The 12658-nt window shown below is 42.0% G+C and overlaps 1 protein-coding gene across 1 annotated transcript in view; it reads left to right on the top strand.

Moving 5' to 3' along the window:
- The first annotated feature begins 4775 nt into the window (after nucleotides 1-4775).
- Ipcef1 (interaction protein for cytohesin exchange factors 1) overlaps nucleotides 4776-12658 on the top strand; it is a 169004-nt gene continuing 161121 nt past the window's right edge. The window contains exon 1 of the mRNA XM_017313967.2: nucleotides 4776-4795. The gene's annotated coding sequence lies outside the window, so the exon portion shown is untranslated. The remainder of the gene's footprint in view (nucleotides 4796-12658) is intronic.

Below are 12658 nucleotides of genomic sequence, written 5' to 3'. Positions count from 1 at the left end.
AGAGACTGGTGATGGGATAGTTGCTAACTAAGAGGTAAAGGGCTGATCAAACCTTATGGAAGGCTCACCTCCTGAATGGACATAGGCCTAGAAAGAAAAGTGTTATAGACAAAATGTTAGCCAAATAAACCCATCCTAAAGTCACAAGAATGCAGATGAGGTTTTCAAGAAAGCTAGATGAAAATGAGTAGATCTTCATAGTTAAGGTTAATTAAAATTAATTAATTAATTATGGTTGGCTCTAATTTTCAACTTGACACAACCTAGAGCCAGCTGGAAAGAGCCTCAGGTAGGGGTCCACCCGGAGTTGGCTGGTGAGCATGTCTGTGTGCGGGGCATTGTTCTAATTGACCTTGGATGACTCAGCTACCGTGGGCAGAAGCATTCCCTGTGCAGGGCTCCTGAAGTGCTCTAGTGGGGCACGTGTGAGTAAGTGAGCATGTGTGCATCCATGTCTTTCAGCTCTTGGATGTGGATGTGATCTGATGTGGCTTGTTCTCTCAAACTCTTGCTTGTGTGATTTCCTCGGAATGATGGACTCAAACACAGATGCAAGCTAAGATTAACCTTTTCTCTTGTAAGTTGTAGCTCTGGGCTACAAGCGAGGCACTGGACCTCATATTCAAGTTTCCTCATTTATGAGACCTGAGATGGACCCAACTAACTGATTTGTTTTATTGTGTGGATCAAAGTGACAAAGAGAATACACACTGAAGAAATATACTTCAAAAAAAGAAATATGCACCAAAAACCAATAGAGTCTTTCCATTTAAATTCATATTTTTAATTGTATAGAGATTCAACTGGGATGTAAGAGTTCTATTAGGAAAAAAAAAGATTAGGTGTGTGTGTGTGTGTGTGTGTGTGTGTGTGTGTACATGCAATGAACCGAATGGTGCCTTTCATGCAAGTGCGCATGCTGCTGTTTTAACCCAAGTTCCCTAGAATGCACTCTTCCTTGGATGTGTGATAGCTGTGGATGTAACTAGCTAAATTAAGATGAGGCCACACTGCAGTGGTATTAACCCCAATCCAACAAGACTAACATCCTTGTATGATGATGACCCATTGTCTTAGTTAGGGTTTCTATTCCTGCACAAACATCATGATCAAGAAGCAAGTTGGGGAGGAAAGGGTTTATTCCGCTTACACTTCCATACTGCTGTTCATTACCAAGGAAGTCAGGACTGGAACTCAAGCAGGGCAGGAAGCAGGAGCTGATGCAGAGGCCATGGAGGGATGTTCTTTACTGGCTTGCCTCCCCTGGCTTGCTCAGCCTGCTCTCTTATAGAACCAAGATTACCAGCCCAGAGATGGTCCCACCTACAAGGGGCCTTTCCCCCTTGATCACTAATTGAGAAAATGCATGACAGTTGTATCTCATGGAAGCATTTCCTCAATTGAAGCTCCTTTCTCTGTGATAACTCCAGCTGTGTCAAGTTGACACAAAACTAGCCAGTACACCCATGAAGGCAGATATATCAGAAGAACACCTCGTGAGGATGAGGCCATGGGTTGGAGCGACTCAGCTGCAAGCCATGGCATGCCAGTCACCCTCCAAGCTGGAAAGAGGTGAGGCAGGATTTTTTCGAAGGTTTCATAGGGCTCTCAGCCCTACTGCCACCTTTACTCCAGGCTCCTGGCCTCTAGAACTGCAAGAGGTTGAGTTTGGGCTGTTTTAGCCACTTGGTTTGTGTCATTTTGATCTAACAACCCTGAGAAACCCACAAAGGATGGAGTAACAGATACTAATAAATTCAAGTGCTGGTCATAAGCCCATCTGAACTTCCAGGAACCAATTCAAAATGACTCACTTCTCTGACTTTGATCCGTGGCACTGGGCCTTGGGCAGTAGACTCAGTTCTCCACTGAATGGGAACAGATGAAGACAAAACAATGTGACACATTTACAGAGGGAAACTGGGCAATTGTGGCAACTGTAAAGGGCATCCTTCCATGGGTGGAGTTGGCTAGGAAGCTTGGATTGTTATGCTACTATGGGCATTGGCTAGACATGGACACTAGTCTCTATTTGGAAGAATGTTTATTCTCTCAAGTTGTACCTTCAAATACTATGGCTGAAAAATGATGTACTATGATAGCATTTGGTTCCAAATAAAAAAATTAAAAAAAATGTTTTTTTACAACTCATGTGCATGTGTGTGTGTACCTGAAAATGCCACTACGATGTGTGTGTGGTCAGAGAACTTGTCAGTAATCTCCTTCATTCTGTGAGCCATCTTGCTGGCCTCCAAACAAAAAACTTAAGGCTCTAATGTAAGCAGAGGTTTCCCAACTGATACATGCTGGATCCTCTCTCTGTCTCTCTGTCTCAGTTTCTGTCTCTGTCTCTGTCTCTCTCCCTCTCCCCCTCCCCCGATTTCTCTCCCTCCCTCATCTTTCCCTCACTCCCTGCCCCCACACTCTCTCTATGTATCTATATACATATACATATACATATACATATACATATACATATACATATACATGTTTTTCTCTATAGCTGTTGGTTACTCTGAGGCACTAACTTAGTTGGGCACTTAATAGAGATTTTAGTCACAGCCTCCATAGCTAAGATCTTCAGCATAGCCTTGAGTTCCTCTGCAACAAAAGAATCTCTTAAGGCCCCCTTTCAGCAGAATTTAAATTACCCTACTTCCTTTTACTGCGCTTATCACTAGCAGAACAATAGAGTTTTAATGGAAAAACATTACTGCAGAAAGCTAGTTCATCTAATCTATTGAAAGCTAGAACAAGGTTTTGCTCTGCCTCTTGAATTCCCCCCTCTTCCCTCCCTCTTTCCCTCCCTCCTTCTCTTCCTTGGTTCCTTCCTTCCTCTTCTCCACTCTCCTTTTCCTTGTCTTTTCATCTCTCTGCCTTCTCCTTCTCTCTCTCCTTCCCTCCTTCCCTCCCACCCCCTCCCTTCCCCCTCTTTCCTTCCTCTTTTCTTTCTCCCCTCTTTTGTTTTTTAGGGGCTGAGAGCTAAAGCTAGGGTCTTGCAGTCAGGCAAATGCTTTTCCCCTAAGCTTCATTTCCAGTTCCCTGTTTTTGCTTTTGCTTTGTCTTGGGACAGGGTCTCACTAAGTTGCCAGATTGGCCTTGAACTCACTGAGTAGTCCAGACAGATCTAAAACTTAATATGTAACCCATCTGTCTCAGCCCCTTGACCAGTTAGGATTGCAAGCCTATACCATCAGGCTGAGCTTCAATTTCTTTGACTTGTTATTAATAGCATATAATCTGTTTTGAAATAGTGTTAGTGAGAATTTGTGACTGGATAGATTCTTTCACATTTGAACAGGATAGAGTTATTATTTTTCTGTGATGAAGGAAACAGCTTTCTTAGTTTTATGCCCTGATACCTAACATCAGAAAGAAACAGAAACATTTAGCTACTTATATGCAAATATACTCTTTTGCTTGTTTGTTTTGTTTTGTTTTGTTTTTTTTTGAGGCAGGGTTTTTCTGTATAACAGCTCTGGCTGTACTGGTACTTGATCTGTAGACCAGGCTGGCCTTGAACTCAGAGATCCACTTGCCTCTGCCTCCCTAGTGCTGGGATTAAAGTTGAGTCATGGCTACCTGACATATGCAAATATTTTATAGCAAGGCAGATGATGGCAGTGGTGGTATATAGGTAGATGGATGGATTTGGTATATATGTAGGTAGATAATATTGAGACTTGGTATAAATAAATACAGACCTCTCAGGAGGGAATCAACTCAAAATGCTCTGGAAAACTCAACATTCTTTACTGTGCTAAAACATACAGTAGTTCAATGCAAGATATCACAATTCACCTAAAAGACACGTGAGTGACATATAAAGTTGTGTTTTAAGGAGGAAACCCTGAAAATCACCCTAAAAAACTGCTTAAAAACTTGAAACCGTACATTTTAGACTCCTTGTGACTATTCTGTTTGGATAGCTCAGAGTGGAAATGTTGTTACTTTTTTTATGCAGCTGCATCAATTTCTTAGACGTGATGGAAGAGTCTGTTAAAGTAGAAAATTAATGATTATGGAAGGAACATTCTATTCATCCACTCAGGGTGCAGGTCATTTTTGACAACTGTGTTCTTTCCATCCATAAGGAGCCTGAAACGTCCTATAAAGACTTTATGTTTTAGTCCCACGTAGGGTCATAAATCCCCAACGTCTCTGCATATCTTGACCAAAGAGATAAAGGACAGGTCTTCTTAGTGAGCATGAAAGTTAATTATCTTCCTGTAAATGGCCAAAGTTCATTCACAAGCATTTAACACTTAGCGAGAGCATATAGCATATAGAATACTTCCCAGGGAATGTGTTAGATGTCTCATTGAAACGCACCGGGCAAAATCACCTTGCAATCTCTTTGTAGTCATGTAAATGAACATTGCCTCATTTGGGTCAGGTCCTTGGACAGCCACTCTGTCCCAAAGAAGGACCTGAACTTGAACTACTTTGTAAATAAGGCCAGCATTATCCGGGTAGATCTGGGGTTGGCTTTGGAGTATAGCCTCTGACATTATTTTGCATTTGAATTTTCAGCTTGATTAATCAAGCAGGGCGGCTTTGCCTAGGTCCTGGGGACTTGTTGAGCAAGGTTTGAACTGGACACTAGAGCAGTAGTATGTTTCTTTTGTGAGCCAGCAAACATTCCAAAGTTGCGGGCAGATCACTTGTCTGGAGAGTGGCAGCAGATTCCCTGGTTATTCTCAACTAAGAAGCTGGCCCAGGGAAAGAGATGGAGAGTTACCACAGCTGAGTAAAGGGACGGAGCAGGTGAGACCCAGCACCTGTGGGCGCCCTGGTGAGTGGCTTAGCTTTTCAGTTGTTGTTCCTGATGTTAGCAGGGTCCTAGATGTGGGGCTTGTTCATTTTCCATGGTGCTTGCAATCGCTCTGGATGCTGTACACAGGAGAACCTCCTCTTTTGGACTGACTCATAAGAATGTGTGTCTCCATTTTCTTTTCTCCTCCCTTCCTCTCTCCCTTCCTCTCTCCTTCCTTTCTTTTTCTTTCTATATGTATGACATTCGTGTATCTATGCATGTACACACACACACACACACACACACACACACACACACACACACATGCATGGGTAAGAGAACCTGGTCTCTGAGTGAATAAATACAATGTTCCTGTTGCAAACATTAATTTTTAACTTTAATAGAATCTCCCACTATGTCTAAGAAATTGATTCAACTGAATATGTTCCCAGCAGTTTATAACACTGTTTCTACATTCCTGGGTCATAGCTATTCATGTTTGTGGATGAATGTCCTTAGGCAGTGAGCTGTCCTAGACAATTTCTGGAACTTTTGGGCTCAGTGAGAGCCACTGAGGTGAAGCCTAGAGGAAAGGTAAACAGTGGAGTCTAAGTGGCCTTTCAATGGACTATGTAGATTGGCACATGCCCAGAGATGGATACATTCAATACTGTGGTTATTTCTAAGGGCTGATGGCTACTTAGAGTCATCGTGGAAATCTTTGTATCCATTATCTCATTTCTTGATCAGAAAGCTCTAGGAATCAGTGTTGTTACTTAGTTCTCCATCAGAAACAGAGAATCTGGGTAAAGATCTGGGAGAAAGAGTAAAGTGTGGACTCCAGCACCAATATTTTGACTCTGGAGTAAGAATTGAAACGGAGGTCTGTTTGACCTGAGAGCTCTGTAGTGTATATGAGTTGGCTTGCTTGAGGGCCTGACCCAAGACTTTACTTCAGCCTACCCGACTGCCTAATTCTTGTTAAGCATGCACACACTCATATGCACACGCACACACACATGCATGTACAAGCAAGCACACTCACATAGATGCATGTATAAGCATGAACACACACACTTTAGGAAGTTCAGCTCAAGGCCTTATGCACACTAAGACAGTACTCTGTGGCTGAGCTACACTCTCAGTCCTAGGTCCTGTATGAGTTTAGTGGCAGATCTTCCTGACCCTATGGTATACCCATGTAACACCAAAGCCACTTGTCCCTGTGTGGTTCCCTTAAGCCTCTATTACAGAGTGACAAGTTCTCTCAGACCCAAAAGGCATTCATGTTGGCTTTGCACTCTATGGTTATACTTAGGGATCTGTGTGCGATTTGGTGGGGAGAGCATTTTCTTTAGCATAGGAGATGTGCTGATTGGAACATTTTCAGAACATCCCTGTAATCAGATCAGCTTGACAGAGGAGAGAAGAAGGTCCTCAAAGATTGTCAAGACTTCTTAATCAAGAGGCTTTGAAACACACAATCACACATAATGACCAATATTGGCCTCTTGACATATTAAAGCTTAAATGGCCAGGTAACTATTTGTCCTTCAGAGGCCTTCAAAAGAAGGTTACATTTTTTTCAAATAATCAAAAAATGATGGGCAGCTCTGATGCTGCTTAAAGAAATAAGAAAATGCCACAGCTTTTACTACTCCAGTTGCATTTGTCTAGTGTGTTTTAAATGAAAGCCATGGCAGGGTTCCTTATAAGAATTGCTTTCAGTGCCAGACAAAGGATTTCTTTGTCACCTCTGTCACCTTTGGCCATTTAGGGTGTGGAAATGCTTAGTCAGCCTTCAGGAATAAACAAGCTCTTCCAATTTCCACGGCCCCAGGAAAGACTAGAAATCGGATGTAGAGTTAAGAGAGAAGCAGAAGTTACGAAGTCTCCCCCCCCCCCCACCTCTACCGCCTACCGCCTGACTCCATTCCACAGCTGAGCCTGCTTCTGCTGAACAAAGCCTGCAGGAGAAAGTGCTTGGATCGTTTTCACGTGGCCTGCAATACAACTCCTGTAGACAGAGTCTTAGTTGCAAAAGAAGCTATAATTTCCTAGGTCCTGCTGGTCTGTTCTAAGCATGTCGCTTCCCATGCATGGCTGATGGGTGGGGGTGTGGCACGGATTGGGTCTCTTTTGTGTCGTTGGGTTTTGTTTACTTTCTCTGCCATTTTGCTCTGGTCATTGTGCTAGCAGCAGCAAGGATTATTCTCAGGAGGAAGCAATCTGGTGGGAATTGCTGCAGCTTCAAGCTCTTCCTGCCTTGCTCGATAGCTCAGTCTGGGCTCTTTTCTCTTGCTTCTTCCCCAGGAGGTCTGAGCGTGTGCTTCCTGGGAACAGAGGTATGTGTTGTAGTTTTACAGTTGGAAGCTGCAGGTTGGCAGGGAGCTCATAAGAATTTTTCACAGCACCAAGGCCCCAGGCTGAGCCAGAAAGGGCTTGGGAGTTTGCTGAAGGAAAGCAAATATTTAAGACTGAGATATGATTTGAATTTAGATCATGTCAAAGTCTGATGTTGGAAAATCTGTACTCTTCGTGACCCTGAAAGCCTTTGACCTTTCTAGGCACAAAGCTAATACTGGCTGGTGACCAATCTATGTTATAGAAAATGCTTTGTGAGTAGTTACTCCTGTTTATAGGAGGAAACAAAACAAAACAAAACAACAACAACAAAAAACCCAACTGCCCTTGGTTAATATTTGAAAGACAATTTTTATTTCATTTCACCCTTCAGATTGGAATCGGAGCATAGCTGGTGTCTGGGAATGTTTCCCACTCTCCTTCTTTGGGATTTATGCCTTTTTGCCTGGAGAAGTTTTAGTTTTTTCTTCTTCCCTCATGGTGCACTGGTGTTTGAATATCCTATAGTTAACCAGTTACCCAGCAATCACTGCAGTTCAATGCCATGGGGATTTTCTCTTCTGATCTTGTCTATCTGGTGTTCTTTGTGCTTCTTATATCTTATATATGTCTTTCTTTAGTCTGGGGAAATTATCTTCTACGATCACATAGAAGATCTGGATTCTTTCCCCTCATCTATGCCTATGATTTGAGTTTTCAGCGTCTCCCACATTTGAAAGTGTATGTTCCATTCCTGTGTCTTGCTTATTTGGTCTAGATCCTCTGCTTTATCTTCAAGCTCTCACGTTCTATCTTCTGCACAATTTATTCCATTTGTAAAGCTTTCCTTCGAGTTTGCTGGTTGAGCTATTGGGGTTTTTCAATGGCACCTTCATTTCCACTTGATTTATCTCCTTATTGAGTTCCATTCTCAAGTCCTGAATGGTCTTTTCATTTTCACCAATCTGTGCTTTCTCAGGTGCTATTCCCCTAACGCTCTTTCTTCTTGATTTCGTTGAGCTGCTTTAAGCTCTTTGAATTCTTTGATAAAGGTTTTTGCTGTTTTTTTGTTTGGTTTTGGTTTTTGCTTATTTGTTTTGAGGCAGGGTCTCACTTTGTAGCATTGGCTTTCCTGGAATTTACTATGGAGACCAGGCTAGCTTTGAAGTCATGGAATTGCCTTCCTTGCCTCCTGAGTAAGTGTTGGGATTAAAATTCAAGGCTTTCAGCACTACACCTGGCTATGGCTGTTCTTTTAAGTTCTGTGTCCTGGGGTTTGTCTAGGTAATTGTCATTGGCAAACACTTTTACAGAACTGGCTCTTTTTGGAGAGAAGATACTGGATTGATTATTTTTCCTCATATTGTTGCGATGTTTCATGCTTTTGCAATGAGATTCGAGTGTGTGGATTTCTTTTCTTCTAAGTCTGATATGGATAGAACAGATTGGACAGAAAGAGAGGGCCTGGATGGAGAAGGGTGTGGGAGATTTGGTTACGTGGAGAGGTTAGATGTGGCAAAGAAGAGCCATCATTCTTTTTAAATTTTTACCTAAAGTTTTACTTACCATTGAGTGGTTCTGTGTGCGTATCTGTCCGCACACATGCATGTGTATACAGGAGTGTGCATTTGTGGAGGTCAGCTCTTTCCTTTCATCCTGATTTCCAGAGACCAAGTGAGATTATGAGGCTCAAGGAGCAAGAACTTTGACCTCCCAAGCCATCTTGTCAGTGCTGTATCTGCAGATCTGTGTCCAGAGATTGAACCAAACTTGAGAGAATATTTTTTATTTTTTAGAAAATAATATGCCTGTGATGAAGATGCATTGACTTCTTCTAGGTCATTATCTGCTGCACAGTACAGTATAAGACTGCTTTGCATTGCATTTCCACCAGACTAGGCATGAGAGGCAATCTAGAGGGAATTTAAACTTTACAGGAAGATGTGTGCAGATTCTCTGCAAATGCTACCATTTTACCCAGCAGACTCTGGTATCTGTGCATATTAGTATCCCATGGAGGTCCGAGAATCAAACCAGCATGGACACCAAAGCATGACCGTGTATAGAAATGCACATGCATGCATGTGTGCTTGTGTGTGTATCTGCATGAGCTTAATCTCCTTTCTTCTGCACTATTCTGATTTTTTTCACATAGTAACCATCTATGACTGTATTGTGAGACCTGTTTTCCAGTAAATGAAAAATTGCCCTCATTGATATTTTACTCTTTGTTTTTTTGTGCTTGGGGGTGACTGTGTTCACATGTTAACAAGCCATTTGTTGTTCGTTTCTGTGAACAGCCTCTTTAAGCTCTCTGTCATCTTTTCCTTTAGTTTCTGGTCTTTTAAAGCCTGTCTCTGAGAAGTCTCTATTATTGAGGAAGTGAGCTCACCACCATGGGTGGAAATGTTTCTCTCTCTCTATCGTTCCTCTATAGACACCAACGCTTTTGGAAATCAGATCTCAAGTGTTGTTCAGAAAACTCCTCTCAACTATAAAAAGAAATGTTAAAAATATAGTTGGTAACATTTACTGAATAAAAGTAAATGTACCAGATATAAATTAAGCAATTGACACGAGTCTCTTACTTGATCTCCCTTAGGTTGTATGTCTTAAGTACATGCCGCTGCTTTCTACACAGAGAAACTGGCAGACAGGGTAATCCATCAATCCCAAACAATTTGGGTAAAACAGATTAGTAGAAATAAGCATTATGTAAAAAGTTTTATTCTAAGCTTCCTTTCCTTTTAATTTTACCATTTTGAGAAAAACGCATTCTTCCAGAAGAACTATTGAACATATTCAGTACAGCAAAACCTAGCTTCTGTCAAAGTCTTGAGGGAATTAAAAGCCGTGCTACGAGTGAGAAGCAGAAAAAGACTGTGCTTGTCCTTTAGGGGTTCATAGCCAGTGAGAAAGCTGGTGTGAGTAAGGATGATGGACTAGACCGTATCCTGGTGTGGCACAATCACCTTGGAACTAAGGATGCCCATCAAAGCCACATATCTGACCCCAAGGACACCTTAGTATAGGGTCAGTAGAACCTTTGGAGAACTTGTGAGATCACAGCCAAGTCAGGGTTTCCTTATCAGTATGAGACCCTTCATTGACCGAAGTAACTGTTATTGGACATCAAAGGCCATGTGATTTCCCAGGTCTCTAGCTTTAGCCTTCTGTTATGCATAGGGTTGGTCACATAGCAAGTGAGTAGCAGGAAAAATGGCCTGACAGGCAGGATTTTTGACAGTTTTAATTTTGCCTGAGCCTGGACAGAATATTTTCTTCTCTCTTCTTTCCTTTCCTTTTCTTTTTTTCTCTCCTCTCCTCTCCTCTCCTCTCCTCTCCTCTCCTCTCCTCTCCTCTCCTCTCCTCTCCTCTCCTCTCCTCTCCTCTCCTCTCCTCTCCTCTCCTCTCCTCTCCTCTCCTCTCCTCTCCTCTCCTCTCCCCTCCCCTCCCCTCCCCTCCCCTCCCCTCCCCTCCCCTCCCCTCCCCTCCCCTCCCCTCCCCTCCCCTCCCCTCCCCTCCCCTCCCCTTCCTTTTCTTTTCTTTTTCATTCTGAAACCTTCAGTTGAATAATTTAGAAGTATCCCCAGATGTTCTATATGTTCACCAACAAAATGTCAAACTAACGATCTCCACAAAGGAGAATGGCCAAGTTCTGTGATTCTGAAGTGCTAAAATAGGGCATGACTGAGATTGAGCGAGTCACTAAATGTCTACTTTTATTTTTACCGCTAATACTTTTCTGTTACTCTGTGATCCTGGGGATGCTGTAGGTACATAGAAAAAAATATAACTCCCCAAAGAACAATGTTAACAAAATTAATCAGTGTGTGCGTGCACATGTGTCTGTAGGTCTGTGGTCAACATCAGGTGTTAGTCCTTAATAACATAGCTTACTTTTAAAGAAGAGGTCTCTCCCCTTTAAAACCTAGAAATTGAGGTTTGGTAAGACTGGCTGGCCAATAAGCCCCAGGGATCCACCCATTGGTGCTTTCCTGGCATTATGATTTTTGGTGTGGGTCCTGGGGTTTGAACTCATGCCTCCAGACTTGCGAGGCAAGCACATGACCACTCTAGACATCTCTCCAGCTCAGCTTAATTATTTTTCAAGAATGCAATAAATTTCTCTCTCTCTTTCTCTCTTTCTCTCTCTTGTATGCTTGTGAATAGCAGTGATCATCTGAATGGCTGTGCATGCATTGAGTTAGTGTTTTTAGTAATACGTCATTTGGTAAACTGAAGACACAATAAGTCTCAAAACAGCACTAAAAATATATCCTGCCAGAAACTGAGCAGACAAACCACAGCCTGGGATAGATCCTTGCCCAAGACATATCTGCTAATGAACTCTTCTCCAAAACATGTAACAAGTTCCCAAACCTAAATAATGGAAAATTGAGCAATCAGATTAATAGAGGCCAAACATCTGGGGAGACAGCTCACCAACGATGACAGGCAGGTTTCACAATGGACCATTTCATAAATCTAATGTATTCCTTACAAATTTTGGTGTGGGAGCAGAAGACTCACTTTTTTTGGAGTTAATTACAAATTACCACCCTAATCCATACAACCCCAGAATTAGTGAGCATTATTAAAATAATATGAGAGAGTACCTGGCCAGAGATGGACTGGGCTGCCTTGCTCTGCTCAAACCGGTTCGTATAAACAAGATATTGCCGTGACCCTCCATTTAAATGAGATCTGGGCATCTGGCCAGAGCTGAGACAGATATGTCGGGTCCCACTGAGCCCTGTGACTTTGCCTTTCAGATTTTCCTCTCGTTCAGCTCCTTCCGGTCTTTTTTCCTGTCTCTCAAATTTATGGAGGCAAATTCCATCCAAAAGGATGTTTAAAATAAGATCCAAACAGTTTTCTGAGTCGTCACAATAGATTAATGGCACATTTTAAAGGCAAACAATTTGATAGTTTCTGCTGTATGTGTATATTTGTGCAACCAGCCATGCTTTCTAGAAAATGCATTTTTACCCCTCTGCCTTGGCACCCTCAGGAATGCACTGACCTGCTTTCTATTACTGTGGCTGTGTTTGAATTTTCCGGGATTTAATGTTCCCTTTTATGTTGAGCCTATTTCATTTATCATAATGATTCTGAGGTCTGTCCGTGTGATTACCTGTAGCAATATCTCGTTACTTTTAATATTTTACTTACACAGTTGGTCAGTATTGGGTCAAGTAAACTATAATCCCTTTATTTACTTAATTATGGATACTTAAGTTAGTTTTCAAATTCTGCTTAGCAAAAATAACGTGCCTGTGTTTGTAAACAAGTCTGAACGCCCATACATCCTTCTATTTCTTCTGGACAAACATCTGGAGAACGGGCTGAGCTGTCAAGGATACTTCAGGTGTTAACAGACTGTGAAACCACACTCTTCTAAGTGATTAAACCATTTTGGATTTTTGCAGTTAGTGTGTGAGAATTTGAACAGCTGTAGGTCTTTGTCAGTACTTGGTACACACAATCATTTTGGTTTTAATTATCTAGAAGGTGTAGGTGGTAACACCATTTTTAGTTTATTTACCACAGATGGAT

The sequence above is a fragment of the Mus musculus genome, chromosome 10, assembly GCF_000001635.26.
Source record: "Mus musculus strain C57BL/6J chromosome 10, GRCm38.p6 C57BL/6J".
NCBI lineage: Eukaryota > Metazoa > Chordata > Mammalia > Rodentia > Muridae > Mus > Mus musculus.
The sequence above is the reverse complement of the archived record's forward strand: the minus strand, read 5'-3'. Positions and strand labels throughout refer to the sequence as shown.